Below are 6,425 nucleotides of genomic sequence, written 5' to 3'. Positions count from 1 at the left end.
TTTAGACTATTAAAAAATGCATGTGAAGTAGGTCATTAGTAATATTCTTCAAAAGCAATTTTAGGTAGGTGGGATAATTTCCTTAGTATCTTGAAACCAGACAAGATGATTTAGAGCTGTATGTGATCAACAAAGTAAATAAATAATTTATTTGGCTATGTTCTGGTAGTCACTTATTATTTGGATGATTAATTCTTCACTAAGGTAGTACAAATAATGTAGTGCATCTCTTCTGAAAGAAACAAAGAATGGGAACTGTTACCTCTAATGACTCTTAAATGCTTCAAATCCATCTTGAAAAATTGCCAAAGTCAGAAATGCTAATGTTTGCTGAAGGAGCCTAAAACTTAACTGAACAATTTTATTATCCAAAAAGGACTTAGAACTAGCATTGCTAAGAGACTTTTTTTTTTTTTCCTTAAGATAATTACCCAGCACTGATGAGATCAGGGAGGGTCTACATTTATTCTTTGTAAGACAAATTTTTGTGAGTCAGGAGTGTGACTCACACAGGCCAGTGATGTTGATCAGAGAGAGATAGTTTGGTTATTCCTTTTGCATCTTATCTTGGGGAGAGGAAATAAAAAATAAGTTCCTTGCCACTTGATCACAGAGGAGAGGAACACAACATTACAATTTACAAACAAGATATTCAATCAGCATGAACTGGAATAGGTCACAAAAAGGAGTGAAATCAATGAAGCCTCACAAACTATCACCAGCTAAAAAGAGACTTTCAAAGATAAGGCCACAGCTTCATCAGATGAGTTAGAGGGCTTAAAAAGCATCGTATCTACAAACACCCACAGTACCATCAACCTAATGAACCAACATTTTTATTTCAGTACAGAACTGTACATACGACAAACCCCCAAAAGGACTTTTGTCATTTGGTTAGTATAATGGGCACTCCTCTCATTTTGAGTCTTGGGGTGATAGGTGAGCTGCAAGAGCTATGTGAGTCCCTAACAAGGACAGGTACTGTGAGTTGATGCCCAAGTTCCTGGGAAATGAAAACAGTAGATTATTTTTAACAAACACTTCTAGTCAACTGGACAAAACTGCTTCCAGTTTCTGCAAGGACAGCTTTGCTTGAAACTTTGGCCATCCTTTAGGAATTCAAGAATGAGTTTGCCATGGGGAAGAAAGCATCAACTCCAAACTGGGGAAGAACTACATAGGAAGAGATACTTCTGTGCAGGTAGCTGGATGCATTTTTAGTCGTTATTTACTGAGTGATAGCATACATCCATTCACCCATCATTTCTCATTTTCACATGGAGGCAGCTATGGTCATTCTATGTCATCACCATCCATACTTAGTTCTAATGATTTATGTCTTATAAAGAAAGTCTTCACAAATGTTTCTTTTTTTTCCTGCTCTTTATAGATGTGTCAACTATTGCTATCCCACCCAGCTCTATTTTCCCTTTCTCTCTCATGCCTGCTTGAATTCCTTTAACTGATCAAATGCTCCATCAATTCCAGGACTTATGCTTTTTTTTGGTTTTGCTTTGTTTTGTTTTGTTGGCTTTTGGACTTTTGTTGTTTTGGGTTTTTGGGGTTTTTTTTGTTTTGTTTTGTTTTGTTGTTTTTGGTTGTTTTTTTTTTTTAATTTGCATGTAGACATCCTGCCCTTGCTCAGGAGATATCTTTCCACTCTCATCTGTTTTGGGACTGTAATGTTGCTGAGCTGCAGAGGTGTTTGAAAAGAACAGGTAGAGAAGAAACAGTTAACATATTAAGTCCAGTGTATCTTTTTCTGATATATTTAATATACAATACACATGAAAACCGATTTGTGTAATAACTGTTACTCCTCACATTTCTTTATTTTTTTAATCTTTCACCCTCGTGCAGTATCACAGTAAAACATAAAACTGAATGAAACCCAAAAAAACAAAAACCAATTGAACCAAAATTGTTGGGAAGGAAATTGAATAGAGAAAATAAAATCAACTATTTGAAATTATCATATGCATTTTCGAAGGGAAGCACATTATGCACAAATCCTGAGTTCCTGAACAGTCAAGAGGAAGAATTTTGAGCTGATAAAAATGCAAATGTTTACAGATAGGCCTCTTTCCTAAGGGTGGGGTGGAGGATTTCAAGATGAGATGGAAATACTGTTTTGTTACACCAGGTCATTGTTAGACTGCATGGGTGAATGATAAAGCAAATTGGTCATTGCGCCACTTAAAGATGAGTGAGTGGTCTATTGTTTGCCTATCTAGGTGGCTGTTTAGTGCTTTAGGCAAAAGATTGATCTTTTAGGGTGCAGGATACTAGAAAAATCACAAGATATAGCCTCCAGGGCCTGTTAGGAACCAACTCAGCCCATCAGCCAGAAGCATGGAAAACAGGAATCTTCTCCATGGTGGACTGAAGAGATTGGTCAAACAGTAGTACTGAACTAAGAATGTCAGCTGGGAGATGTGTACCTGGTACAGAAACACTTGGTTCTGCAAAACCCCTGGAAGCTTAACACACTCATATCTCCTTGCTCACAAAAACATTCCCCTAATTTCTCATGCTTTGCCTGTGCTCTCCACTTCCATCCAATCTTATAAACTGACTGAATTTGAACAGGATCAGCACTAGCAAAACAGTCAAGAAAACACTTTCAATAAAGTTAAGATCTATACACAAACTATGGAAAGCCTGTTTTTTCTCTTCTCAGATCAAGCCCATAATGAGATTTTACCAAAAGTCCCCTAGTTAATACAGGATGGTGAGGTGGGCATTTAGATCTTGGTCACTTTAATAATTTTTGACCAAGTAGTATAATGATTCAAACACTCTAATTCTTACTCTTATGTTAAAAGCCTCATAGTAAGTAGATTAGATACAGGCAATCTACTTACACTTGCTGTGACACATTTTCTGTGTCTATTAAAATGTTTGATGCTTGTATCGTTAGCACGTTGCTCATGGAATGGGCTGAAGTATTGGCACCGACTAATCAAATCTGGCCTTTCCAAATGGTCTGCAAACCACTCTGGATTTGGTACTGTTTCTTCGAAAGTTAAATGAAAGATCTCCAGAAATAGTCCTTCCTGCATGTTGGTTTTGCTTGCTTTATACTGTTGGTGACCTATATTATAGGGGATGTTTTCTGTTAGTCAATTATATGTCCTAATCTTCAGAAACAGCAGGAGAACCTCTTTTTCACAAAAAGAAAATAAAATTTAAAAAATCACGAAGCATGTTGGATACTGAGGATTAATTTGGAAAATTTTTAAATCTTCAGGGAAAAGATTCTGTGGAGATATAAGAAATTTCTCTTTATTTTCAGTCAATGTGTTGCATGTTTTTATGCTATCCCTGTGTATCAATGAAGAGGAACATTAAGTGACTATTGTGTGCCTTGAAAAATGTATCCACTTAGAGAATTCTATCATAAAATATAATGATGATATGTACCCCTCCCACCTTTGCTTCCTTCTTGTGAAGAAAATAGGACATTATTCCCATTTCATAGGAAAAGTACTGAAGCACAACCTACCTACCTTCCCTCAAGACAAACAGAAGCAGGTACAGACAAGTACCCAAACTGCAGTGCTTTAAACACATCATCTCCTTCTTAGCTGTAACCAAAGCTAATTTTATCTGCCCGAGAGCCAGGAGATATGACAGAACTGTGCAGAACACATCTGCCAGTCTTATAAAGCTGTATTGAGAAATGTAATTTCCAAGTGCCTGGGGAAGGAAGCCTCACTGAGCTACAGCCATAAAGTGCAGAGGAGGGTGCTGAACTGGAAACAGAATGCAAGAGAATTTGTTTTATGCATGTTCTGATAGTTTTATATTCTCCTTCTGGGAAGAAATGCAAGAAATCTCCTCAACAGAACAGTCTGCAGGATTGCTTACCTCATTATTTTGATTTTTCAATTGACCTCTAGATATGGAGAGGTAAGGTAGTATTTTTAGCAACATTCAAAATGGGCAGGAGCCATTTACTGCTCACCGTCCCTTTTGATTGCTTCTCTTGAGCAAGGAGAAAAATGTAACAGACATTCAGGTAAAAAAGAAAGAGACAATGAACCTCAGGCAAGCCATAATAATAGCGTAGTTAGGATGATTTATTTATTTGCCAGTCCTTGTGGGCTGCTTTGTGCTGACTTCATCCTGTTGCTTTAACCCTCTAGGCTCTGCATCATCTCGGGTCTGCGACTGTAGAGCTGCATAAGCTTCTCCATTCATTTCCTTTGCAGCACTAGGATTTGAACGATAATGAAGGTGAAGCAGGGTATTTACGGCAGGCTCAAAGAACCTGACAGCCTGGGATGCAGCTGGCCAGTCACTCGAGCGACATGTCCAACAGAGGACAGTGGAGGATGTCAAAACACAGCTCAAACCCCACACAAATAGGTTATAGAATGACATAGTTTACGGATGGGTATTTTTCTTTGGGGGGAGGGGGCGGTGGGAGGTCTACTGCATTGAAAGGGAACTGAAATCAGGGTTTTCATTTCCAGTGTATTTCCCAGTCCTGTTATTCACTTCCAGCATCTCCCCGGACAGCTCACTCGGGCTCAAACCTTGATAACCCCATTTGTTTTCCTTTCTCCAATCAAAGAGCCTTCGGCTGGAGACTGGGAAGCGCTGAACACCTGCGGCCCCCACACGTTCCCCGTTCTCCTGAGGGAGCTACCAGGGTTCCCCGAGAGGCGGACACGCCTGCCGGGAGGCTGGATCCGGAGCTCCCTAATCCCCACCGTCGGCAGCGAGCGACACGCTGGTTCCTGCCTCTCCGGACCCGCCAGCGGCCCCACGCAACAGGGACCTCCTGCTGCAGCGCAGCCCGGCACACACAACGGAGCCTCGCCCAGGCTCCGCCGTGCCCCCCGCGCCCGCTGCTCAGGAGCCGCCAACGCGGCTCCCACCGGCTGCTCTCGGGAGGGGGAGGCCGTGGGGCGACACCGCCCCTGCCCCGGCGGGCACGGCACGGCACGGCGCCCCCGCGCCCCCTGGGGCAAGGGAGGACCGCGCCCCGGGCGCCCGGCGGTCCCTTAGGGCGCTTCCCCCGACGGCACCGCCCCCGGGACGCTCCGGCACCAGGCACGGCCCTCGCCCGCCGGGGCAACAGACGCGCCCGGTCCGGACGGTGGTCGCCCCTCCCTCGTGGGACCGCGGCCTCTCCCGCCGCCGGGGGATCCCCGCCCCATCGAGGTGGCCCGCGTCCCCGCTGGCTGGCGGCGACCTGCGACCCACGGGCGGGGGGACGCGACGCGACACCTCGCCCCGCCCCCGCCCCGCCCCGCGGGAGCCGCTCGTGGCAAAGTCACCGACCCCCGAAGCCCGCCGGGCTCCATCAAACGCCGCGGCTCCGCCCGCCGACGTCATGGAAACAAGCGCGTCAGCCTCCCGCCCGCCAGTGGCAGCGGCGGCGGCGGGCGGGCACGGAGCGGGGCTCCGCCTCCGCGGGCGCCGTGCCTACCGGGGCCCCGCCTCCACCTCCCCCATTGAAGACTCCGCACGTCGAGACCCCCCCTTTGTCGGCCGAGAGAGGGGCCCCGTCACGTGGCCCGCACTCCGCAGGCGGCGAGGGAGGCGGCGGGGACCGGCGGCCGCGGCGCCGGGAGAGGAGGGGGCGGCGGGCGCGGGCAAGTGAGTGACCGCGGCGGGCGGAGGCGGGAGGCGGGCGGATCGCTGCGCTCCGCCCCGCCCCGCCCCGCCCTGCCCGGTGGCGCCCGGCTCCTGTAGCGGTTGCTCTGCGGCGCAGGGGCTCGGCGGCGCGCTCGGCGCTGCCCGGTGTGCGCGGGGGAAAGGAGGCGGGCGGGCCCCGGGGAGCGGCGGCGGCGGCGACGGTGGGAGCGCCCGAGAGGAGGGCGAATCGCTGATTCCTGCCGGTGAGGCGACGGGGGCGGGGCGGGCGGTCCGCGCCCCCCTTCCTCCCTCCCTCCCTCCCTCCCTCCTTCCTTCTCCTCCCCCGGCTCTCCCCGCGCCGGTGCCCCCTCCCTCCCTCCTTCCCTCCCCAATTCGGTCGCCGCTTCACCCCCCCGCCCCCTCTCCCGCCCTCCTCGCGCGGCCGCAGGGCGGGGGCGGCGCGGCGGGGCCGGCCGGCCGTGGGCAGGGCGGGGAGCGCGGGGACCTTGTGCGCTCGGCGAGCGAACGAGCGGGCGGCGTCAGGTTTACGGGCGCCTCGTCCTGGCCCCCGACCGGCGGCTGTGTCGGCCCCACGGCGCAGAGGTAAGCGCGGCGGCGGCTCGGGGCGGCTCTCCTCCCGGCTGGCCGACCGGGGCGGGCAACAGCGTGGCGGCAGGTGCAGCGTTGCTCCGCTCCCGCCGCGGGGCTGCGAGCGGTGGCCGGGCTCGCTCGGGGGGCCGGCGCGGCCGGAGGGGCTGGGTGCCGCGCTCCTGGGCTTTCGCCCGTTCTCCCCGCAGGTAACCGGAGCGTGCACCTGGCCGCCACCGTGCAGTCGG

General features: G+C 49.9%; 1 protein-coding gene across 5 annotated transcripts in view; it reads left to right on the top strand.

Moving 5' to 3' along the window:
• Nucleotides 1–5,474: 5,474 nt before the first annotated feature.
• ATP2B1 (ATPase plasma membrane Ca2+ transporting 1) overlaps nucleotides 5,475–6,425 on the top strand; it is a 60,401-nt gene continuing 59,450 nt past the window's right edge. For 2 of the 5 annotated variants that reach the window (XM_038155469.1, XM_038155470.1), the window contains exon 1: nucleotides 5,966–6,192. The gene's annotated coding sequence lies outside the window, so the exon portion shown is untranslated. Of the gene's footprint in view, nucleotides 5,611–5,658; nucleotides 5,853–5,964; nucleotides 6,193–6,425 lie in introns of those variants that run through there. The other 3 variants (XM_038155466.1, XM_038155465.1, XM_038155464.1) reach the window with 3 other exon arrangements.

The sequence above is a fragment of the Motacilla alba genome, chromosome 1A (genome assembly GCF_015832195.1).
Source record: "Motacilla alba alba isolate MOTALB_02 chromosome 1A, Motacilla_alba_V1.0_pri, whole genome shotgun sequence".
NCBI lineage: Eukaryota > Metazoa > Chordata > Aves > Passeriformes > Motacillidae > Motacilla > Motacilla alba.
This window is presented reverse-complemented; position numbering and strand designations above follow the sequence as displayed.